This window comes from Aricia agestis, chromosome 2 (genome assembly GCF_905147365.1).
Source record: "Aricia agestis chromosome 2, ilAriAges1.1, whole genome shotgun sequence".
NCBI lineage: Eukaryota > Metazoa > Arthropoda > Insecta > Lepidoptera > Lycaenidae > Aricia > Aricia agestis.
In genome coordinates this window covers 20,073,983-20,100,328 of record NC_056407.1, presented here as the reverse complement: position 1 = coordinate 20,100,328, position 26,346 = coordinate 20,073,983, and the positions used below count along the sequence as shown (strand labels likewise).

General features: G+C 37.2%; 1 protein-coding gene and 1 long non-coding RNA gene across 2 annotated transcripts in view; one reads left to right on the top strand and one right to left on the bottom strand.

Annotated features, from left to right (window-relative positions):
- The window catches only part of LOC121739744, a 132,051-nt gene that overhangs the window by 61,996 nt on the left and 43,709 nt on the right, over window positions 1-26,346 (top strand). The window lies entirely within an intron of this gene.
- On the bottom strand, window positions 19,837-23,428 carry LOC121739746. The gene is made up of 2 exons (XR_006037489.1): window positions 23,255-23,428; window positions 19,837-20,225 (listed from the first exon to the last, which is right to left on the bottom strand). It is a non-coding gene; the product is annotated as an uncharacterized LOC121739746 (long non-coding RNA).

The window sequence follows — 26,346 nt, the reverse complement described above, 5'->3', positions numbered from 1 at the left end:
AGTCCCACATACCCCGGTAGCCCTCCCCAGACTGCCGGGGATGCGTAAACGCATTTCCCCAACGAAAAAAAAAAAAAAAAAAAAAAAAAAAAAAAAGGTTTAGGAGCTACCTAAATAGTACCGTAGTAAGAGATTTATATATAATAACTAGATAAAATATATACAAAATTTTCAAAATCCGCTAGCCCAGTGCCTCCGTAATATAATTTTACATAATGAATTAAAAATTAAAATATTTTCTTTAGTAGGTCCGCCATCCGCCTGTGAATTAATTTCTCTGATATACAGTATCTGTGTCGATACGAGCAATCAATTGTTAATTGTTATTGAAAAGATGTAGCCACAATATCCGCCGCTTTGTTCCCGGCCGGGGTATTAGTCCTGCTCATTACCTGTCAAACCGCTATACGAGTACAACGCTTTAAATATCTCCCATAAAGGAGAAAGGCCCGAGGTAGGTAGCTAATTACAAATAAATGATACAGATATTAATTTTTTTGTATGTACAGATAATATCTTGTTTTCGTGCCGCGTATTAACAAGGCACTATCATTAAAGTGTAATGCGTCGAGTTAGCGACCGGTCGTGCTCCGGTAATATTTTTGCGAATCGCGCGGCACATTGCCGCTGCACGTGACCATGGCGCTCGTGGCCAACGAGTTGCTGGCGTTTATCCAGCACGCCATCGACACTATGGACGAGGTCAGCATCATGCAGATCTGCAAGTCCTCCTTCTCCAGCGAGGAGATTTGCAAGGGCAAGCAGCTGCTATACGAGACGCTCGGACAGAGCGCGAATATGCCGTCGCGACGAAGAGACGGAACGGAAAGGAGCGTGCAGGACATCATCTCCCTGCTGAAGCAGACGGATCCTGATGAGGTGCCGGCTTTTGTGGCAAAGGAGCTCCACAAGCTGCCACCCGTCACATTGGACCACGTCGACGTCGTCAGCCTACTGAAGGACATCAGGTTCCTGAAGGAGGAGCTGGCCGGAGTTCGAGGTAGATTGCAGGCATCAGAGTCTACGATCAGTGACTTACGTATTGAATTATCGCAATTAAAAAGTGGTAATTCAATATGTAGGTCACCTGATGCTGATGCCGCATTCGTCACTACTCGTCGTGGCGCGCAAGCGAGCACGTTTAGCCCGTCAGCATTATCATCGGACGGGTCAACGAACACCGCCGCTGCCGCCCCCGCCCCCGCTCCCCTCCCGGTTGCGCCGACCCTGAGTCCTCAGGCGACTCAGAAAAACTTTGCGACTGTTGCTGGTCGCCCCGCACCTCCCCCGCGGGCGAAAACTAATGGGGCGAATGAGAGCCGCAAGGCTTCGAAGAGTCGCGAGACTGAGAGCCGCAAGGCTACGAAGAGCCGCAAGGTGGAATCTTCTCGGCTTGGCAAGGACGAAGGCAGGAGGTGCGATGAGGAGGGCTTCATACTGGTGGAGAGGAGGAAGAAGCCCGCCGCCCGCAACCATCGCGGCACCGCACCATATGTACCTGAGCTGCGTCTGCGGAGCGAGGTCCCCGCGACGCCCCTGTACATATCCCGCCTGCACTGGTCCATGGAGGTCCAGGATGTCGTGGACTACATCCAGAAGAAGACGACACTGCGCCTGAGGGTCGAGCGTCTGCAGTCTCGCCACAAGGTTAACTTTAGCTCCTTTGTGGTGAGAGTACCGACGAATCTTCTGTCGACTTTCGAGGCGCCGGAGTTCTGGCCGATGGATGTAGTCTATCGGAGGTTCCGGGGGAGACTCCGGAACGAAGCGAGTCACGTCGCCGGCAAAATGTGACAGTGTTAGTTTTTAAGTATATATAAAATATGTATGTTAGTTTTAAGGTATTTATTATATAATTATATGTATGTTAGATTTAAGGTATTTGTTATATGGGCCTCTGATGCCTTAATTAAATGATTTGATTTGATTTGATTTGATTAAAGGACATATTTATTTATTGACGCCTATAAAATAGCAAAAGAAGTCGGTTAAAATGCATTTAACCCATCGAGCCGCAAAAGCTCACCGGTGAGCGAGACACAATAGAATAACAATAGATTTACAAGAATCCACGATTCAAGGATTAAATGAATTGCACAATTTTTACTTGCAAGAAAAATTACACTATAAGGACTAAGTTCGAGTTAAACATAACTCTTAACCTAACTCTTAACTCACATATAACGCGAACAGTGAGCCACCGTCCCATGGACATTCATCAAGCAGTATTTACAGTGCACACAGCGCGTATTTGTGATCACTCCATTATAGTAATAGCCAATCAGAGTCAAGTACACAGCGCTGGTCTATTTCACTATTGACCAGCCCGTGTTGGTCCGCGTTTTGGTCTGTATTAGTCCTGAATTAGAGCGTTCTAATATTCAGTGCCTATTAATGTATCGCATCCAGTCATATGTGATTTTGGATATTTGAAATCCCGCAGATTAAAGCTAACATCAAACGTGGGACATTCTTCATAATCTATACTAATATTATAAAGCCGTCGCCCATGGACACTAGCAGCATCAGAAGAGCTGCAGGTGTGTTGCCGGCCTTTTAAGAGGGAATAGGGTAATAGGGGAGGGTTGAGAGAAAAGAATAGGGGAGGAAAATAGGAGAGGGTAGGGAAGGGAAAAGGGTAGGGCATTGGGCCTCTGGTAAACTCACTCACTCGGCGAAACACAGCGCAAACACTGTTTCACGTCGATTTTCTGTGAGCCCGTGGCATTTCTCCGGTCGAAACAGCCCATTCGTGTCGAAGCATGGCTCTCCCACGTCACAATTTGTAATATTTGTACTCTTGTACTGTGTACAGTATGTACTATCAGAGAAGTTGATTCCTATGCAAATCGGGGGCCTAAGTAGTTTGGTTGCGTTGACATTTGTGAAAATACTATATACGTATACACAATATAATAATGCAAAGTTGACCTGGTGCTGCAGCATCACCTGGTAATCAATAGGATATCCAATTCCTCGCCAACTTAGAGCAGAGGTTTCGTGTTTGGGCTCATTTTAATTGCGACAACCAGTAAGAAGTAGATAAAGTATAAACAGTAAATATTTACATGCTGCTGCTGCAGCATCACCTGGATTCTATAGGAACCGAACTTCTTATGAACCCAAAGTGGAGGTTTCATGTTTGGGCTCATAACGGCCTCATCGAAAAGGACATTGATAGATGGTAATCATGAGAATATGATTCTGTTGATAGGAATTATTCTGCACTATAACCAACACAAGTTTAAAAAGTATGAAATAAAATTAAATTAAGAAATTTAAAAAAACCCCCGCCAAAACAACTTTAAAAAGTAATGAAATAATATTTACTATCTTTAAGTTCAAATAATTCCTAACTTGTGTAAAGTAATATTTTAGTCCATAATTGTTGTCAAGGTGTGTCGGGGGACCGCTAATGTAGATGATTTCACATAACAAGTTTAAGGATCATATTTTCACAGCGATCTGAATCGAGATAGGTAACCAGCGACTTGGCGGTTGTAGGTTGTAGTTTACTTGGCAGTTGGCGGTCCCCCGACATACCGTGACAGCAATTATGGACTAAAATATTACTTTACACAAGTTAGGAATTATTTGAACTAAATCCCGTCTTCTGAAGTCTATCCTCTATCTCCGTCTGTTACGTAGTATATGACATCCTCTTTGTCTCCGTCACATGTTCCTTTCCCCTGTCCTGTGTCCCCCATCCCCTGTCCACGCCAAGCGGTCTTAGAAGAAAGGATTTTTCAAAACGATAAGTATCGTATCTGAGGTTCAAGTTTCCTGGGTCTTTGATGTAAATTTCGTGTGTTTAAATATAGATTTAGATTATATAGATATTTAAAAAAAAGTAGATGGGTGTTCAATTTTCTAAATCTCGATGTCTTTTTATTCGTGTTTTATCGATAATCGATAAACTGAAAAATATGACTCTTCCTGACATCTATTGGCGAATAATAATATCATTTTATGAGCAACTAATTGTTTTAACGACCAGCAGATGGCGTTATTAAGTAACACGAAGTCAATGAGTGGTTACTATACCGAGCAAAGCTCGGTCATCTAGGTACTGGATATATTAAATGTAAATCGATTTTTAGACCTCGCGCCTTCCTCGCGCATAATATAGCAGTGAATTAGCGGCTCCGAAACTTCGAGGACGCGAATACCATAAAATTAAACAACATTTACAACGTACAATTATTACAATTCATTAATTATTAATAAGCCGATTTGTTAAGTGAGTTTAGAATTTGCATTTAAAGTTGAATAAACAAGCAACAAGCGATTACCGGCGAGGGCTCTCGATTGATTCATATAAATACTTCGTTAGTCATAATTGCGTATTGTTTTCGCATTCATTATAATTCATATTGTTTCACTCGCAGAAATATTCTCGACGAGAACCACATTGTATTGAGCCTTGTTATACGGATTAGCTAAATTAATTTTAATTTTGTTGTAATTAAATTAAACATAAAGTTAAACATAGAAAACTCTGGAAAACTTTATCTTTATACAAGATGTTAGTGTAAACACGTTATGCTTGAAACCATCAAATGAGCCCGTTAAAATGAACAACTTTTTTCTATGAGAACAATGCTGGGAATTCAAAAAATCCGTCGTCATACCCATACAAATTTCCGATTCGACCGGATATGGATATGAAAACAGCTTTTTTTTTGAGTTCCCAGCATTGTTCTCATAGAAAAAGTTGTTCATTTTGACGGGCTCATTTGATGGTTTCAAGGATAACGGTGTTTACACTAACACTATGTATATCATGAGTATGGAGTTGAAATTATTTTCTATCAATTTGAAATTGATTGGATTATTTCAAGTCAACATTACTCAATTAATGCCTGGATATAACTTTTATAAATTATGCCAGTCTGTCATCTTCCAATGAATCTATTTTCTACTAGACCAGTAGCTTTTGTAAAGTGTACTTTTTGGTAACCTTTACGATGAAATACCTGTAAGTTGTAGTATCATGAACATTTCCGATTACCATTTATATTAGAAAGAATACAGAACCAACAACGGATCAGCTCAGTAAACAATGTAAATGACATGTAAATATCCAGGTCCAATGGCCGCGATGCACGCGAACGAAATACATCTATCCATTGTTACTAAATTACTTTTGTTAAAAATCCATTAAGGGATTATTGTTTAGAGGACCCGCCGTCGCGACACGTTTCAATTAGTGCATGCATTGTGTCGGACAGCCAGACGGGGCGACGGGCCTGTAGCGGGTTACGGGTAGTGGGTGACCAGTGGCGTAGCTAGGTAACCAATTAGAACCCCGGGGCAAAAAATGTAGGGCCATAACGTTATAACTATATTTTAGTGGCGGCGAAACTGGCGATACGTAAATGTTTATGTGTGCAAGGCCTTCTTATCAGAGTCAAGCTTTCGGAAAGACGTCTCATACAAAATTACGACTACAAAACATTTACTAGTCATTGTAAATCAGAGATTGGACCCTTGAACTTTGGGGCCCCGGGGCGCCGCCGTTGCCACTTAGTATCTACGCCACTGTGGGTAACGGGTAACGCCTGGCCGAACAGCGCTAAATTAAGCTGAAACTCTAAGCGGTTTTAAAGCTAATTTTGTGTACAAAGTCAAAGATTGTGAGTAATTTAGACGCTTCCTGTTTAATCCCAACATTGAGCTTTAGGAGATTAAGTTCAGTGTCTTTAGCACTTTAGTTCCTCATGTTCTAGATCAAGATTACGGTTTTCGTATTAAAACAAATCTCGTACGCTGAACCGCGATTGTAGTTTTATGGAAAAGTATTGAGTAAAATTCTAGTAATAATAATATAGATTATTTTTGAATAATTTTACATTTAATGTAGCATAGATAATAAAAACTTGAGAGGTGTCAAGGGACACCCGAATGGAACGAAGTTATTTCTTATGTTCAAAAAACCTATAACACTCAAATTAAAAAAAAAAACGCCATCTAGTTGACGCACAGGAATACTATCAACGCCCTCTGCTCTCTGCAATAAAAAAGTGTCGAGGTCAAGTATCGTTCTGCCTAGCCCCCTTTACGCCGAACGCGCGATAAGGAACCTCTTTCCAATAATAATAATCAAGATCGGGATGGCGCTCATTAGGGACGTCTGCGTTCACCAGTGGACGGCAATAGGCTGATGATGATGATGATAAGTTTTTAGTCGGGTGCAGTCCGTAGCGGGTCTACGACGGCCGTAGCGCTCGTAGACCCGAGCTACAGATTGTAGCGAGTTGTAGAAAAATAAATTAATATTATTTTAAACGTAATTTAATTTATTATAGTGTTTATATTTTATTACTTTATTTATTAAGTAGTTATATTTTATTGTTATTGTGTTTCGAAATATAATATTGTATAGAATATAATAACCTTAACGTGCAATTAAATTTATTACTACATTTATTATGTGCCTTTTCTTTTCTACGATTAGTAAGCGTATTCTTATTTGTTTTTTGAACATTATGAGTAAAATATTTTTTGTAACCTCAAAATACGAAAATAATGGTATATATAGGGCCCTCCATAGAACGACTTTCACCGAGGTGGTTAATGTATGAAAAGTATTTTATATTTAATTACGTTTTATGTAAAAAAAAATATTGCAGGTCGGTTCTATGTTCGGAACTTAGGCCATAATATTATGTATAATATAGATACCGTATGCTTATAGTTGTCGTAATATTTTATCAATAATTATCGATGTGATTTTTTTTCGGAAAAATTTCAACACAGGCTTAATCGAACAAAAAAATAATATTATTATTCTCTAGACATAATTCACAACACTATTTGGCGATCACGACAAATGACGAACATTGAACAAAAATGCTCGTTACGTCGCACGAATGTTCGCGACAGCGGCTATCAATTTGTCTTAAATATATGACAGTCCATAAAACTTGTGAAACTAGGAAACAAATAAATCGTCGTTTTGTCCGGAGCGCGGGAGCGGGCCGATTTTATTAGCCAATAAAAATCACGAGAGCGCCCTTATATCACAAAGGTACATCGTATTTCATCGTTCGGCTATAGATGTTTATTTTATCTCATATTTTAGACGCTCAAATCCCTGGGAGACAGTGGGAGAGATCACGTAGACACGTTTTAGCTCGTGTTGTGCTCGAATCACGAGAATCGGTTTATCGCCATCTATTCTGCCGTTTATGTACGGATACTTGAAATGTAAACAAATCAATAATAACAATAATTTTGACAAGACAAAACTAAATGTGCTAATAAGTAATAACTATCAGTATTATAAAAACTGCACAAGAAACAAGCAAACAAGTTAGCATGCGTAATGAAAATGTATTTATTGCATTAAAAACATTACAATTGAGGATTACGTAAATTCGTATTATAATATTACTAACTGTCCCCGCCAAACGCTGTTTTGCCCATATTATGTTATTGAAGTGACTAATATAAGTATAGCGCCATGGTGGTCCGACCTGGCTCTCTTAAGTGTTTTCAAATATATTTTAAGAAAATGTTAATAGCGCGTAATATTCTAGCTCTGAAAAGAACTAATAGATCTACACTCCCCTTGTTGACGCCCACTTTGTAATTACGGGCCGTGCAGTAGAAATCGAAATACATATGTTACGCTCAAAGACCGAATTCGCTCAATGAGCGAAAAAATGGCTCACAACGCGTTGTGGTCACAGTGAAACAGCCACGACGCGAAATTCGCGTCGTGGCTCTAATGAAAACGGCCACGACGCGTTCTGGCAATCACAAAACGACCATAACGCGATATTCGTGTCGTGGCTGATATATGCTATTCGTTTTTCTTGATTTGTTCTTGATTGATGGTCTTTTGGTGATTGCCAGAACGCGTCGTGGCCGTTTTCATTAGAGCCACGACGCGAATTTCGCGTCGTGGCTGTTTCACTGTGACCACAACGCGTTGTGAGCCATTTTTTCGCTCATTCAGCGATTTCGGTCTTTGAGCGTAACACATATATTAATTTCGCCATAACTTCTAAACCAATTTCGCCATAACTTCTAATCCAATTTTAGTGATTCAAAGACCAAATATTATCTACATAAACTGTACTTAGTGATATATAAATAATTTATTTTGAAAAGGATTAATAGCATGAGTAAAATAAACGCGTTTAAATGTAGTCCAAAAAAATTCAAGATTTTGTAAATAAAAAAATTGTTGTTGTGCCTCATCGACATAGATAGGTGTAGTGTGTAGCGGACTTTTTTGTAGATATTTATAAGATCTACAATTAATTAGAACATTTTATGGTTCTATATTTTATAGTTTAGGCAGCGTACGCATAATAAGTAACTTCTCTGGTCGATTTTTTACACCTTGCCTCCGAAAAACCCAAATATCTTACGGAAACCTATTTTTCCTAAATAGCCTTTGTTACTTGTGGATAATGTAGCTTTCGAATAGTGAAAGAATTTAAAAAATCAGTCCAGTAGTTTTTGAGCCTATTCATTACAAATATACAAACAAAGTTTTCCTCTTTATAATATTAGTGTAGATAATATTATATAAAATTGTAATACGTAATTCAGAGTATTACGTATTACAATTGTACAATAAAAAAACTCGTAATAAATTACTTAATACCTTTTGGAAAATCTGTTCAATAAATTAATTAATATTAAACATAACCATATTTACATCTGGAGCTCCCCAGAATCCAGAAAATGTTCATAAAAGAACTAACTGCAACCTATTAATGTATTCACGAATGATATTCGAATATAGAATTTCCCCGAAGAAATTTTAATTCTGCTCCATTATTTTTACCTTCCTCGCATCGTCAACATTTGTGTTAGCCTTTGAGGGTGTTTGCAGAACTCTGTATGGGCCTGTGTAGCCCTATGGGTTTAATTAATATCTTCTTAGCCCCTTTAATCCTTAGATCGTGGATTCTTGGAAATCTCTTGTTATTTTATTGTGTCTTGCTCACCGGTGAGCTTGTGGGGCTTTTATTTTTTAATTGATGGGTTAAAAGCGTTTCTCCCATCTCACACGTTTATTTCAAAGAATATTGTTAATTTTAATGCTGCATAGCATTAATTACCCTAGTATGTTAAATGCTTAATTCGGCTTAAGTATTTTCATAAAATGTATTATTCAGGAGGCTTTAAGAAAGAATACCTAGTTATGTCTATCCCTAGTATATTATGATCGCCCAATGAAGGATAATAAAAACATTAGATACGCCGACGAGAAAAATATTAGAGCAACTATATTACGTTTCTTTTAAAGTGAACAATGTAATGTTCTTTGAGAAATCATAAAGATATTTAAGCCTAAAAGTTAATAATAAAACAAACACGATATTGTTTACTTACGTATCAACAAGCTACGATACGTAGTGAGTACATTCTCTTTGGCTACGATTAAACTATAGGGTGGTTATTATATTGTTGTGTCTTGTGACATGTAAGCTACAGACCTATTATATAACAGACATTGCACAATATCTGCTGTCAAACGCCTGTTGCTTACTTGCCCCAAGATACGTAATCATTCTCCTATTTTCTATTAAAAGTCATTTTTATAATCCAAACCAGTTTAATACAATCTAATTTTGGCTAAAAAAGGACACACGAAAAGGCTTATTGAAAAGGTCCCCATCACGTCACAAATTAGAGGAGGCACATGTGGCCACTCCTGAGGGTCGAGTGTTTGACTCCGTCAATCTACTTACCAGTGTTTCACTTATCCCCCCTCTCATCGGGGAATGTTGGTACGTGATCTAAATATTCATAAACGATTAAGTGTTTGTGAAGGTAATAAATATTTGAAATTAGTTTTTTTTCGTGACTTAGTCGCTAAAGAGCAGTAGAAATTTTCGTGACACAAAGTAGCTTATCGTAGTCTATTCTACAGGTTGGTACACAATTTTTTTAGTAGTTTCGAAACTAATTATCGCAAAGAAACTTGCAAATATTTTCCCATTGTAATAATTGTGTCGGAAAAGAGTTTATCAAAATACGAAGTAAGTAACATTGATTGTAATATTATTAACGAATTAAACCCTTATTATTATCAAATTAACCTTTATAGTGTGAATACTCAGGGGCTTAATTCTCATACCTCGAATATCGCATAATCTCAGGCTGAGACCGAGTGTTGACAGCATAATATTGTTAGGGTCAATTTATATTAGCGCAGACTCGCAGAGTCGAAGCGCATCGAAGCGATTTTCAAAAACTGAACATAGAAAATTCAACCTTAAGAGAATACACCAGGGGCTAGAGAAATGAAAAAAAAGTACGTGTAATATCTATAGCTGTCTCCCTTACCTCAAGCCTATACCGAAGAACGCGATAGAGACAAGTGCAGAAAATCCAGAAAATCAACGATTCGTTGTCCCCTGATTCCTTCTCCAAAACTTAACCGATTTAAGTACTTTTTTCAGTAAAGATTATTATTTTTTTTTTTTTTTTCAAAAAAGATTTTTGTAAAATCTAGCTAAATCTGTTTTCTGGATGTTTGAACACAGCGGAAAATCTGGCCATTTTTTTGGGTTTTTGAACGTTAATATCTTATTTAATAATTAAATTATGAAAAAAAAGAAAACATAGGGACATTGTATTAGTGGCCGTAAATATTCAGAAAAAAAATTATAACTCTACTAGCATTATCCAGGGAGGAAACAGGGGACAACGTTTGTATGGAAAAAAGGGCGGTGTGGACTCCTCTCAAGTCCAGAGCGTAACGCACACATATAACTTCTGCGAGACCAATCAGGTCGAGCGCATTCGCCCGATTTCGCCCCAATACGCTCAACGCGTGCGCGCCTTTTTAAATTCTCAGATATAATGTGTGCGTTAAAGCTTTGGAGTTAAGGTTGAATTTGTTATGTTCAGTTTTGGTAGTTCGCTTCGATGCGCTTCGACTCTGCACTAATATATATTAGTGTAGTAATTTATATAAATTGACCCACAAACATGACAATCAAGACATACAATCATACAATCGCCCATCGCTCAAATTACTGCAGTGGTCATCTGACCGCACGCACTCTCAGTAGGTCAAAAGACTCTCTGACACACATCCTCATATGTAAACAAGAAGCACATATTTGCTTGTTAATTAAAACTTAAAAATAATGTAAGTATATGTAATCAAGCTATAGTTGCAAAGAAGTAGCAAAAAAGCGTTATTAAAGTCAAAGATTCATACGTGGGAGAGCCATGCTTCGGCGCGAATGGGCCTGCTCGACCGGATAAATACCACGTTCTCACAGAAAACCGGCGTGAAACAGCGCTTGCGCTGTGTTTCGCCGAGTGAGTGAGTTTACCGGAGGCCCAATACCCTAACCCCTACCCTATTTCCTTCCCTACCCTCAACTATTCCCTTCCATTCCCTTCCCTACTCTTCCCTTATCTACCCTGCCCTATTACCCTATTCCCTCTTAAAAGGCCGGCAACCCACTTGCAGCTCTTCTGATGCTGCGAGTGTCCATGGGCGACGCAAGTTGCTTTCCATCAGGTGACCCGTTTGCTCGTTTGAAAAAAAAAAAAAGATAATGTGAACAACAAAAAAAACAATGTTAACACAATATGTTTTATGTGAATTTATAATTTATGTTAAAGAGATTTATTTATAAAATAGGTAATTAATGAGGTATATCGTTGCGATATAATTCCTGGAAACTGAAATAAAATACTTTTATTAGCTTCCAGCTTATAATCATGTAAAATTACGATAAAACTGTTATATTAATAAGCGATTCGAATGTTAAAGTAGTTTGGTTTTAACGTTCAGCATAATCTATACAAATAAATAAAATTGAAGTGTCTGTTTGTAATATTGAATGAACCATTTTTTACTACATGCATAATATGAATGTATGTATATACGATACATACATCAAAACAACATTTTTTACCATTTTTGTCTGTCTGTCTGTTTGTTCCGGCTAATCTCTGAAACGGCTGGAGCTAATTTGCCGGGACTTTTTTTGGTAGATAGCTGATGTGGTAAGGTGTATTTTAGGCTACTTTTTAACCGACTTCCAAAAAGGAGGAGGTTATATTTTACTTTTTTATATGAAAAAGTAAAATATAACCTCTTTGCGGACTATCCATCTTTGTTATTATACTATGTTGACGCGGACGAAGTCGCGGGCAACGGCTAGTAGACAAATATTAAAATAATGCATCATCATCCTCATCCTGAGGACCAAAAGTCGATTAAATATTGACATACAATGGTCAAACGCAATAACAATATGTACCTACTGGTAAGCTCAGAACTCAGAACTCTCATAAGTACTTCCTGTCACACTTCACTGTTCCGGCCACACACAGACACGGAGCCTGGTGGTATTTGTTCGTTTTAATTGGATGGAACAATTGATGTCTGTCACATTTCATCGGCGGGCGGGGCGGTAATCCACTTAGGATTAGCCATAAACAGCGGGCATTGTACGACGAGCGATCTGTTAGCGTCTAAACGTCCCGTTGGAGGGCGTCGACGTATTGTTCGCGGGCATTAGGCCTTAATCCTGTCGCGCGCGACTCGTTACGTTGATTGTCCTGTCGCGGCAGATGTCCGCCGTAATCCGACCCGCCCGCCTCCGCCGCCCCGCACCACCCCGCACCTTCCCCGCCACGGAATATAGCCTCTTTGTGTTTGTTGCATCTGCAGGTAAATTGCGCGCCAAAATTGGGCCGTACGTTACTCACCGCTTTACCCCTTTCATACGAATGCAGGCTATGAATTATTCTCCGCATTGTTGTGCCCGGCTTTCTTGTAATTCGCTGTTTACGAGAGTGAAAAGAGCAGTATTTATTATTTTTGTTTAATCTGTACGAAGGTTAACGAGCGGCGCCTCGGTTCAACGGAACGTTTTTGCACGCTTTTGACTCCTATCCTAATCGACACACATTTTTTTATTTCAGGATTATTGCGTAGATGGTTACTAATTTAGGGGGATTAGGAAGGGTAAATTATTTATATCACATGAACAGGGTAAACACTTGAAAAAATCAACACGGCCTGTGTTTGTTATGCGCGTTTATTTCTTTATACGTTACTGTACTGACATGGATAGTGAAACATACGAAATCAATACTGATTATGATTGGTCACATCGTCGTATAGCCGAAATTTAAAAGAGTAAAACATTCGTATTTATAGTAAGCGAGATTGCAATATAAAGCCTTCATTCCGAAATCGGGTTAACAAGCGATTGAAAACGGACATCGAATTAAGGCGCTTTTCACCGGCGTTTTAAAGCTGCGACCTGCTCTGATCGATCTAAGGCACCGTGATAACTGTAAAAACTATTGTTCTCCCGCTGCCGATAAACAACGTACACGCCCAATTAAAGCGAATAAATCTTAGTGAAAGTCGGAGCCGGCGTCCCCGTCGAGCGAGCGGGAAACGCCGTGTTTGCTCACTAAATCGTGATAAATTCCAGTTCGAAACTTTGGGCAGTGTTTATTCAGAAAGCTTCGGTAAATACGGCTAAAAGTGCACGACCGATCGATGGAGGCTGATCCAGTTATATTAACATCTAATTATCATACTCAAACATCGGTCGGTACCGGCGGGGTACGCGGCCGGAGGTGCTTAGCTATTGTCTTCGCAAACATTTCGGCTCGCTCGGCAAACGCTGCGGAGATTACGCTTGTTTATGGCCTCGTCTGCATGTCCGTGAATCACTCGCTCGAGAGCGGAATATTTTATCTCCGATGGTCTATGAGCTGGCTGGGAATTAAACAAAGCCGCCTGAAACGCGAACCTTTTAGTCGATTTGAACAAACCGTACTTGTGCAAACGTTTGCTTTTAAATATTCCGCTTGGACGGAAAATATTATTTTTACTTGTGTATTTTATGCAATGAATGTAGTCAATTTCTTTTTTGGCCAGTCGTTGGTTTAAACTTCTTTGCGTGACTACTAACTTTTTAGAATTTCGGTTTCATTCCTAAATGCGAATGTATGAACCGATTCAGTGCGGTGTCATTTTTGGCAATTTCACGCGCCTGGCTGCGAACAAATATTTCGTATCTCCTCTGAGGCGCCTACCGCCAGGAACTTTGATATCTCCTCTCGGGCGCCACCCGCCAGGGATTGTAATTTATCGCTGTTTCGTCTGTTTCCAATTGTTTTTCTTTTAGTAGCGACCCAAAAGCGAATGTGAACGGAATTATAGTTCATTTCAAGTATTTAAAAGTGATTATTTACGTGTACAAACTGAAATAGAAGGTAAGTAACTTATTTTTATCAGGTGTTGTAAACCTTTGGCTATATTGATCAATTTATTTTCGTTTTCGTTTTCAAGGATTGGAAGAAAAAATATGCACGTGCAAGCCGTACAAAGGCGATATTATGTATGGAGCATGCAACTTTTTCTTGCAAAAACTGTGCTGAACTGAGCTCCAGTTCCTAAGATGTTCCTAAATATTTTTGTTATTTTTTCTTGGTTTAAGTATATGGTTACTTATATCGTGTTGCAAAATAGTTTAATTGTTTTTTTTTCATAAGAACCAGTTTTTTTTAGTTTTTTTTTTTTTTTATTTATTTGAGAGTGGAATTTTTTTTGTTGAAAATACATAGTGACTTGCTTAGAGTTAAGTAATATAACAAAAAATGTTAAAATAACGCATTTTTTTTTATTTCCAATATGTTAAATATTTTAACATATTGGAAATAAAATTGGAAATAAAAGTCTTATTATAATAAAAGATAATGCATTTAGCGCTCTTTCTTAAAAATCCGGTTTTACAGCAAATATTGTAAGCGGGTATGTCATACCCTACCACATACTCCTTGTTACATTTTTCACCACACTCTCGCCGGGTTAATAACACCACCAACTTAAGAAATGTTTGTTTCATACCCGTGCGAAGCAGGGGCGGGCTGCTAGTTAGTTATAAGAATAAATTATGTTGATGTGAGATTTTGCTGGTGTTGGCGTTATATATTTATAAAATGTTTAGGACTCCTGAAGTGTAAGTTTTTATGCAATATCCTAAAACTAAGACTGTACACGTAAAATACGTGACAAATAAAGCCATTTTCGTTGAGGGGAAACCTCTGAAAAAAGTAAATTCATCATAGTTTTACAGCTAAACATTTTATCTCCTCTCGGGCGTCACCCGCCATACAGAAAAGCTACCCATGATGCCTATCGGTGACATCCGCACGGAAACGGTGAATTTTAAAGTATTGCTAATAAAAATGTTTGCTTATTAATTATTACTAGAGATCGCCCAATGGTCGAAATTCGACCTTAGTTTCAAAAACATTAGGACTACTACCTATATTTTGTAAAAAATATCCCATCAAAAACATCCTGTAAAAAAACCAAGTCTCGCAACTCAGTTTTTATACCGTAAAAGATTTATGAGATCCATGCAATACCAAGTCGGTTAATTTATTCAGTCTCTACCTAGGGGACCTTCTGTCTCAATTTATTACGTAAGTTATTATCATATCAATATTAAAAATCTTTTACGTTTTAAATAAATAGATCGACTTGGACATCGCATGATTAGATTGTTTAGTATAACACTATACAGTATCACTCAGCACTACGGGCCTGCATCAATCGCATGGAGCGCAATAGACTAAACAATCTAATAATATAATAATTATGTATAAATTGTATATACATATTTATAAATATATATTAAAAATACATAATGTTTTCATGCGATGTCCAAGTCGATCTATTTATTTAAAACGTAAAAGATTTTTAATATTGATATGATAATAATAACTTACGTAATAACTTGAGACAGAAGGTCCCCTAGGTAGGGACTGAATAAATTAACCGACTTGGTATTGCATGGATCTCATAAATTTTTACGGTAAGTATAAAAACTGAGTTGCGAGACTTGGTTTTTTTACAGGATGTTTTTGATGGGATCTCACTTCTTTTTGTAGAGTCCTACTTTTCTTCTTTTTGGTACCTTTTACTACTAAGTATAAATATCAATAACGATTTTTATAAGAAACAAATAAAACTAACAATTAATAATAATATAATCATTATGTATACTACTTGCCTTTCATGGCTATCTAATATCCATATAAATGCGAAAGTGTGTTGGTTTGATTGTCCTTCCTTCACGGCCTAGCGAAGGAACCAATCGACTTGATTTTTGACGTAGACTTAGTTGAGAGGATGAAAAGTAACATAGGCTACTTTTGGTCTTGAAAAAACGTCAGGTTTCCAAAGGAGGTTTAGAATAATATTCGTATTTTACGCGATTTTTGAATTCCACGCGAGCGAAGCCGCGGGCAAAAGCTAGTAGCGAAATATCGATGGTACCGGTACAATGATTCATAAATTGCAATTAATGTAACTTTGTAATCTTATACATGTAATAAGTATATGGGATTACAAGGTTATTCACGAAGTTAGAGAAAGAAGAAGAAAACTGGACAGTCATTATGAAATGTTTATTAGGTTTTCCCTTAATTAAGACACTAAACACTAGCTAGATATCTCTCGACCGACGATAAACCGGAGATATTGATGGTACGGGTACAATGATTCATAAACCGCAAATGTAATCCTATACATTTATATGGGATTACAAAGTTATTTACGAAGTTAGTTTATCTAGAAAACTAGACAGAAATTTTAAAATATTTGAATTTTTCCTTGATTTAGTCACTAAACACTAATTATATTCTAAATTTGAAGGTTCTATGTCAGCTAGAAGTGCCTTAGACTTTTGGTGATCGGTAGTCAGTCAGTCAGTCAGTCAGTGACAAAATTTGAAACTTTAACAAGTTACAGTTCTTAAACTACTGGTTCAAATTGAATGAAATTTTAAATATATCGTGTTTATACAATGCTTGCTTAGCAGCTGAAAATTCAGGCTTGTTGGTTTATCCACAATGAAGTTATAGGGGGTCAAAAAGATCCTGAATTGGTTCGAGAAAAGGATGGTACGGCCGTGCCGCTTTCTTGCTCGACTTGAAGGGGGCACTGCCGTGCCCCCAGATTGACTTTATCTTTTTTTTTTCAACTCTTGTCTCTGGGACTTAGCTGATCTCAGACTGGCCGTGTAAGCATTGTCTAATAGTATCTTAGATTCAATAAAAAAAAAAAAAACTATAATCCATTTTCAATTTGTCAACTTGTTGTCAACAGTATGTCAACAGACATAGATTAAGTATATAGTATAGATGTAGTCTTAGCCCGTCAGCGCGTGGCCATTTTGTGCTTATTTTCATACAAGTAGTGTGCGTTTATTTTCTTGAATATTTCTATTTGTCGATTATTTCGAAGCACATTTTGATACAGGAAAGAAAGTCGATTAGTTCATGATATCGATTACCTATAGTTCAAGTGATGAGAATCCGTAAACACACGTAAAAAGCTATGCAATTTTTATAGCCAAATTATTAATTGATGTGACATTTTTAGCACTAATGCCTTATATAGCACGAATAAGGGATTAATAAACTTATAAATTATCTTTTTAACTTACAAAAATACCGATTGAAAAGCCCAAAAAACGTTGTTCAAAACTTACGTATTTAATGTTAAATCCACGTGTTTGAGGCATTCTTTGACCATTCTTAAGGTATATTATTTAGCGAAACCACAAAACTCAACAATATCTAGCATTAAATGTTCACTAAAAACCTTTATTAACACTTTTATTACATTAAATATGCAGACCGACTCCTTTGTTATGTCCTAGTAAGTAGGACATAACATTACACGCTTTTGACGCATATACACCGATATAAGGCTCTCTCCAGTCTTTAGTACTACTTAATGTCAACAGACTTCAACCATAAATAAAAGAGTATAATTCGCATGTATGGGCTTGTCACTCAAAAACTGTCATTTCTCATGTGTGTGTGTTGTAGTGTGTTATTTGTTAAAAAAATGTATAATAAAAGTATAATTTCAAAATAATATTAGTTTGATGCACTCCTTCACCATATAAACTATAACTGTGCAAAATTTCATGCACCTACGTTTCCCTATTTTTCGTAAAAAGGGTTACATAGTTTTTCGTTCGCGTATTAATATTATGATGATGATGATGATTAAGTTAAAATTTTGTGAAGATTTTTTGTACAATTGTATTTGTTGTATTTAGCAAAACAATGTTTAACCTATCCAGGAGGATATAATAATATATAGGACAGTATAATATAATATGAGAAGGATCTCATATTATATTACACTGTATAATAATATATCTTACCAAAGATTGGTATAATTATTATGAACGTGGCTTCTTGTAATATTGCAAGCCATCATGAAACCTAACAGGGCTTATTAAATCAACAAAATATTACAATAATTGTCAACAAAGACGAGCCACCGCGAGATAAATTTTATATCCAAAACGCAACCATTAATATTCATTACCGGCCAAAATGAACTAACTTTATTAAATAATAAAGATCAAAGATACCTCCGCAGCTTTATATTTCGTTATATAAAAACATAATCTCCTCAGTGTTTATATTGTGTTAATGATTCAATTTATTAACCCATTTTGGGTCTGAAATTTCAGCTTTTTCTGGGCGAAATGAAGTCTTTATTCCTACGAAAAATAAATACTGCTGAGGAGTAACCGAGTCAAAATAGAAAAGTAAATGAGCCAAAAAAATAGTGCACGAAATGCACTCGTTGAGCAATTTGTGCAACGTTCGTACTTTCAGTTGGTTGTCAAATTCGCTCATACAATTTTCGTTAACCGAAAAACGAGTTTATGTCAGAAACTTTAGTCAGTAACTAGAGCCATATTTTTTTTGTCCTGAAGGGAGGTCACTGACCACTGTGTCACTGCGGCAATTGAGGAATGAGGATCTGTTATGACTCCTTCGCATAAGAGTACCGTCTCCAACCCAATACTGCTCATAAATTGAACGATGTGGGTGGGGTTGGTACCACGAATTTCCTCTGTTGAATGTGGATGAGTATTCGTAGCGACCAAGGTGCCTGTTTCTGCTCTGTAGTAGAGCAGTAAAGTCAAGGAGAAGGTGTATATAGGGAGTAGAGCCATATTTTAGCGATCAAATGTTACCGTTCTATACTATTCTATTTCGATGGCTCATTCAAAGAATTTGAATGAAGCAAGAGACAGGGAATATACTCGAGATGGCTGAGGTATACCGCGTTCTCTGATTGCTGATATTAGTAATGCAAAGTTTTATTCCATTCCCGTTTCGGAGTACACGCTCGTCTGAGAATCAGCAATTCCTCATGTCTCGTATCTAAACGAGGATCGTAACGACTCAATGTAATCTCACAATGTTATGTTTAAGACGGTTTCGGTGGGGGCGGAAATTAAACTTTATTCACCGGAATTAACGTACAATATCGTCTGTTTACGTTGCGCTGTGAAGTGTGTTTGCTTAGAATAATACGAATACTATAAACGTTCATAATACGTGATTATAAGGTGGCGTATTTATTAGATATATTAATTCATTTGAATAATATGAATACGACATCGTTCATGGGATTTATGTGATGACTGTTTGCCTCTGTGTTGTCTTCGTCTAATAGCGAGCTGATCCACACGTGGGGTACTTATTAGATTTTTAGAACTTTTTACAAAAAATTCTTAAACCCCCTAGCATTACCTAATTGTTTATAGTTTGCTTAATTTATACTTGGGAGCCAAAGCTATAAATTAATACCATCGCTAATCATTCTAATGACTCGTCCCTAATTTTTGACAGTGACTAAATTATTTATCTTGTTCGTCGCCAAAATTATGCATCGTTGTAATATATTTAAGCTTTTCGAGCTGTCTGTTTAAAATTCATAAACTTCCAGCTTCCTGATTGGCAGAGTAATGGAAATATTTTGTGAAAACACATCGCTCGCCGACTGTTATTTTTATTAATATAACGAACGTCGATACTTATTGATACAGCACTCGAAATTCGCTGGAGGGACCGAAAAGCTTGAAAAATCAATATGCCCTGCAAAACTACACCGGTTTCCAATTAGGCAAGTAACAAAATAAATAAGTATTTGCGTCGTCGAAGTGGTCGTATGTTGGTTCCTCCGAGCTCCGTTATAAGACTTGCCCGTAGCCCCTGTAGGAGGGATACCATGATATTATCATGGTATCCCTCAGGGTGCGTCCCATTGCGGCTTAAGTCCACCGTCTGCCGAAGAATTGGGCCTTCTCCTAACTTGTACGACATCTGTGGCTCAGTGGTTGATCGCGAGGTCAGCGCTCAAGCGGGGGTCGCGGGTTCGAATCCTGCCGACGGAACAAAAAGTTTTCATTGTTCCTGGGTCATTAATGTGTATTAAATATGTATATCATATAATAAAAATCTTATATATATTTATAGGAAAATAAAATTATTAAATATATCGACGGGTGCAAAGTAAAAAGAGTCATCTACAAAACAGCAACTTTTCAGGAGAGCGCATAATAGGAAAAAATGCTCCCATTTTGTCAATTTCCGATCAAATTTATTGAAATTTTCATCATTGTTTCATTATTTATTAATGAATCCACATGTATATTTAATTTCTTCTAATTATGTTTAATTTACGAGATATTGTAGTTGTCTGCATCTACATTGCGCTTGAAAATATGACAACTGAGTTAACTACCACTTGGTCGTTTCTACGTGGGAATTAAAAATTATATTTATTAAAGTATTTTTACCGATTACCAGTACGATTATCAGTAACTACGTAAAGTGTAACACTTTATATTATTAAAATTATTATTAAAAGTAAGTTATATTATTAAAATATGTAGTTAAACGTTTTACATCTTAAACACACCAAGTTCAGAACATAATTGCGTAGATATCTTTTTCTACGTTGTCGATTCGGTGCAAGGTACACGATTTAGAAGGAAGTTAAAATATGAAATACTAGCTTTTGCTCGCGGCTTCGCTCGCGTGGAATTTGAAAATCGCGTAAATTGCAAATATTCCCGTAAGCTCCCTTAGAAACATGATGTTTTTCCAAGACCAAAAGTAGCCTATGTTACTTTTCATCCTTTCAATTAAGTTTATGCCAAAAAACAATACGATTTGTTTCTTCGTTAGAGCGTGAAAGAAGGACAAATAAACAAATAAATAAATAAACATACTTTCCCATTTATAATATTAGTATGGATATACTTAGGAATCATTCATTTACTTTCGTAAAAATCGTATTTTCTCACAACAAAAATGAAATTCTGTGTCAATACTTTAATTATTTTAAACTAATTTAAAAATTATTCAGTATCATTATCAGTACAGGAACTATGTTGTAAATTATTATAATTTAGGCAGAGGCTTATTAAGTCTTTGTACTTGGCACTTGTAAGCATGATGGGTTCATTATAACATCATAAGCATCGCCGGACGTTTTACACCATCGGAGGGGTGTATACGATTCTTCAGAACACAAAATGAAATTTTATTTCAACGATTTCTCAATTGCTTCTCGTGATCACAGAGATCCCAAAACCGGTCAAAGATAAGTTAATAGAAAAACTTCGCGAGAACTTGCAAATGCCGGGATATGATGTTACGCAGGTTGCAATTTACCATTTCTGGACTGATGTAATTGTTTACCTAAATTTTGTCGTAATTTACGTCTCGTATCAATACACGTGTCTTTATTTCTCAATCGCCTTTTCTTTAGATCAATATTTAACTGACGTCTTTTTCTACCGTTTAACGAGGAAGGCGTAGAACATTCACTTGATGCCTCCACTGCCGAAGAAGCATCAATGGTGTTGTCTATAGAAGATTTAAAGTTCGAGAGGGACAATATACTCGATGGCCTGCTTGAGTTAATAAACTCAAGCAGGTCATAGATTATATGAGATCAAAGTATCTGTTTAATAAAAAAGAATATATAATATTTTGATCTAATACTGATAATGGACGCGGCGGACTTGAAGTGATGAACTGTATTCTGAGGGTGTTGGCGTATTTGTTAATTTGCTGAGATCGACAAATTTTCAAAATCATTTTATATTTCAGACTGAGAGTGAACTGGTGTGACTGGCCTAGAGTATTCAGATCATGGGGACTTATCTTACAAAGTTAACTTATATTTATTTGTCTTCATCGGTGACACATCAAGGTTTTCTATAAGATGTTCAATAATTTCATCGGGCAACACAGTATTTTGCTCGATAAATCTATCACTTATGTTCTGGAAACTTTCAACTTCTTTAAAAAGTCGTTTTGGACTTTCTGAACATGAAAAAACAGTAAAAAATAACAGTAACAAATTAGAAGTCAATTAATATAGCTAACAATAAGAATTAACATAAATAGGTACTCATAAACATAATAAACAATACTAATTTGCAAAAGTAAATTGAGACATCTAAATCACAATCGCAACGTAGAAAAAGCTATATGGCAGATAGCCGCTTATGCCGCATAACATGACCCCCGCGCGTCCCGCGTATAGACGACCAGCGGTAGTTATCCGCATCTACATCGTGCAATTTCACAAAACAAGAGTAGATGTCTTCTTTTACGTGACAAAAGTACCAAAAATAAGGTGATATTTGAATTTTTGTTTTTGCTATGTTGTAGAACATGATATTTTAAGCTAGTTTCTACAAAAAAACGAAAAACTCAAAATTGCAGATGACTTTTTTTACTTTGCACCCGTCGATATTTCTGTAATCTGTTGTCTGGTACAGCTGTAACACAAGTCCTTTGGGTACTTAGCACGGGGCAAGACTGACGTGGTGAGAAGCGTCCATAGATATTAATTATATATTACTAGCTGTCCCGGCAAACGTTGTTTTGCAATATAAAGTATTTCGCCCATATTATTTTATTGAAGTGACTAAATAAGTACTTATGTCATCATGGCAACATATATCGCTATCCCGTCGTACAAACAATGATCGCCGTCAGTCTCGAGTTGTAATAATTTACTATTATTTATTCAACAAATGCACTTGTCAATATAAAAAGTAGATGTTGTCGGACTCTCAACTCTAGCCGATATGCTCGCTAAGATTCACGAAAATCCGTCGAGCCGTTTCAGAGGAGCTCAACCACGCACCGCACGAGAGTTTTATATATCCAGAAGTCCAGAAGTACTGGATCAGAATCATATATTTTTCGTAGTATCCTGGTGCCTAACCAAGTTAGAATCGGTGGTTGAGATATTTTCTGCAGTGGATAGGTTAGATATTATTAGCTAGTTCTATTGAAAATATTTAAAATAATTAATCCCCAGGACTGCCACATAAAAGTTAGTACTTTTCCAGAGCAATAAGAAACAAACACAAATCATGTTACCCACTTAGGTTTTATCTATTTTTGCAGAACGGGGAACTGCTTTTTCGAGTTTCGCTTCCTAATGGAATGTTTATGAATAGAATCAAAAATTTAAAATTAGAATCCTTCGCTGAGGACATGAAAACTCACTCCAACTTCCCATAGTGGCTGAAGTATTGCAGTAATTAGTTGCCAAAGCAATTCTGCAAATTGATACCACTTTAAAGACACGAGGACGGGAGGAGAAATACGAACTATTTATATTCTAGACACATTGGAATAAATGAACCAAAGCTTTAAAAATACCCAGCCTTTTAGGATTGATTTTTAACTTTTATTTCAGGCATAGTATTTTTTAGAATTTTCCATGAATTTTTAAGTCTGGTATTTTATAAGCTTTACTTTTTTAGCTATTCATTTATGCACTATGCTGGTTACAGTCTTAGACTTGAAAAAAATACATTATTAAGCATTCGAATAATTTACAATATAAAAAAAAACTTCTTGTCTTGTTGAGACTGATTCGAATCTTTGGAAATTCGTAAAATAATTTCTTAGCGTTCTTGAAAGGTCTAGCATTCGAGTAGGCCTTGGATGACGTCACAGGATCGAGGAGGCCATGAAGTAAGAGTAAAAATCGGAAAAGGATCTATGAATACTCATAATATTTAAAAAAAACCTATCCAACGACAACCAACACGATAGGGTGGACGCGAAAAAAAAAATCATCCCCGCTTGATGTGTAGGGAAGGTACCATAAAAATATTTTTTTAGGATTTCATGTACCATTTTGTCGGCAGTATTTATATGTGCATTCATGCCAAATTACAGCTTTGTAGGTCCTATAGTCTCTGAGAAAAACCGCGGACAAACAGACAGACGGACAGACAGACGGACAGACAGATGGACAGACAGACGGACAGACAGACGGACAGACAGATGGACAGACAGACGGACAGACAGACAGACGAACAGACCGGAACTATAAGGGTTCCTTGTTGACTATAGAACCCTAAAAAGAAAAGAGTGTAAAGTGAATAGAGCGAGAACGTGACAGATGAACTATGAACATACTTACATATTTCAGGAATTTCGACTATGACACATAGAACATCGTCAATTGTACAGATAATTAGCACGACGTACGCTCGCTACAGACAAAAGCGTCTTATCACCGCGTTTCGTAACTCTATATTGCCATAAATTATGCTCGCTCGGTTCACGTTATGCGCTTAATTTCACATAATCCGTCTGAGTGTCGTATCCCACATTTTGCCGCGGGATTTGCGGAGCGGAGGTCTGCTCCCGCATCCGCACGCTAATAATTAAGAGGGCCCTAAGTGTGACGATTAATTACTGAAGGAGTGCTCGGCGTGCTTTGTTTTTATTGTGGTGTTAATATCAACAATTAGTTCGGGTGTTGTTGCCATTTGTACCCGACACCGCGCTCAACGCCTCAGTGTGTTTGTCCTCATAAACCTCGCATGTTTGTTACGTTTTTGTTGAGCACTTTTGTTGGCTCTACCTTTGTTCTTTTTACGGTCTTGTAACTTGTACGCCACCATAAAACGACTAGATATTGCTTCGTTTACGTAGGAATCTTATCCCACCAGGAACAGTACTTTTAGGGTTCCATACCCAAAGGGTGAAAACGGGACCCTATTCATGAGACTGTCTGTCTCTCCGTCTGTCTGTCTCCAGGCTGTATCTCAAGAACCGCTATAGCTAGAGTTCTGAAATTTTCACAGATTGTGTATATCTGTTGCCACTATAACAACAAATACTAAAACAAAATGTGATTTTTTGGCCTTTTTTGCTCGATATCAATAATACACGTGGGAGAGCCATGCTTCGGCACGAATGGGCCGCTTCGACCGGAGAAATACCACGTTATCACCGAAAACCGGCGTGAAACAGCGCTTGCGCTGTGTTTCGCCGAGTGAGCCAGTTTACCGGAGGCCCAATCCCTACTACCCTATTCCCTTCCCTTCCCTACCCTCCCTTATTAACCTATTCCCTCTTAAAATGCCGGCAACGCACCTGCAGCTCTTTTGGTGCTGCGAGTGTCCATGGGTAACGGAAGTTGCTTTCTATCAGGTGACCCGTTTGATCGTTTGCCCCCTTATTTCATTAAAAAAATGGCAACAGGTAGGCACTTTATATATTCACAAAGGCCTTAATTATATGTCTACTTCACTATTTAAGAATAATATTAAAATAAAATAAAAAAATTAAGGGGGGCACACAAAACACAATTTTTGGTCAATGTTTGCTCTATACGGAACCCTTCGTGCGTGACTCGCACTTGGCCGATTTTTTCTATTACAACTATCCTTTTGCCGGAACTTAAAATAATATTAGAGCGTGAAAGTACCCCCACAGCCACACTTCTATATTTAATTTGTAATATCAACTTAGACTTTAAGCATCTCCTTGCGACACTTGTTCTATCAGTTTATTAATATTAGTATACGAAAGCCGACACAATATTGTCCGTAACTATAGTAACTATACAATTTACACGCGGTATTCCAATATGACACGATAATGGTGGTAATTTAATTCACAATAGTTTATTAGTTCACAAATATCGGCCGGCTCCGATAGAACATTACCGAATGATTCACGGCTAGTAATTTGTGTGCTAAATGTTACTACAAACTGTTTTAGAGTCAACAAAATATATACCAATTATAAATTTATAATTAAACGCTTTAAAAAATTATAGCACTGTAAACTATTTGATAAGGTTGAACACACTTTTTAGGGTTCCGTACCTCAAAAGGAAAAAACGGAACCCTTATAGGATCACTTTGTTGTCCGCCTGTCCGTCTGTCAAGACCCTTTTTCTCAGGAACGCGTGGAAGTATGAAGCTGAAATTTATATCAATTACTCAGGTCTACTGTCCCTTGAAGCTGTGAAAAAATCAAACTTCTAAGCCAACGCAATCAAAAGATACAGCCGTTTATGCCGCAAATTTTCGACACTTGCAAGGGAATCAAAACCTACAGGGTGCTTCCCGTGAACTCAGAATCTTGAAATTTGGTACGAAGCAACGTCTTATAGCATAGATAAAGGAAAAATTACGAAAACCATAAATTTTTAGTTACATCACA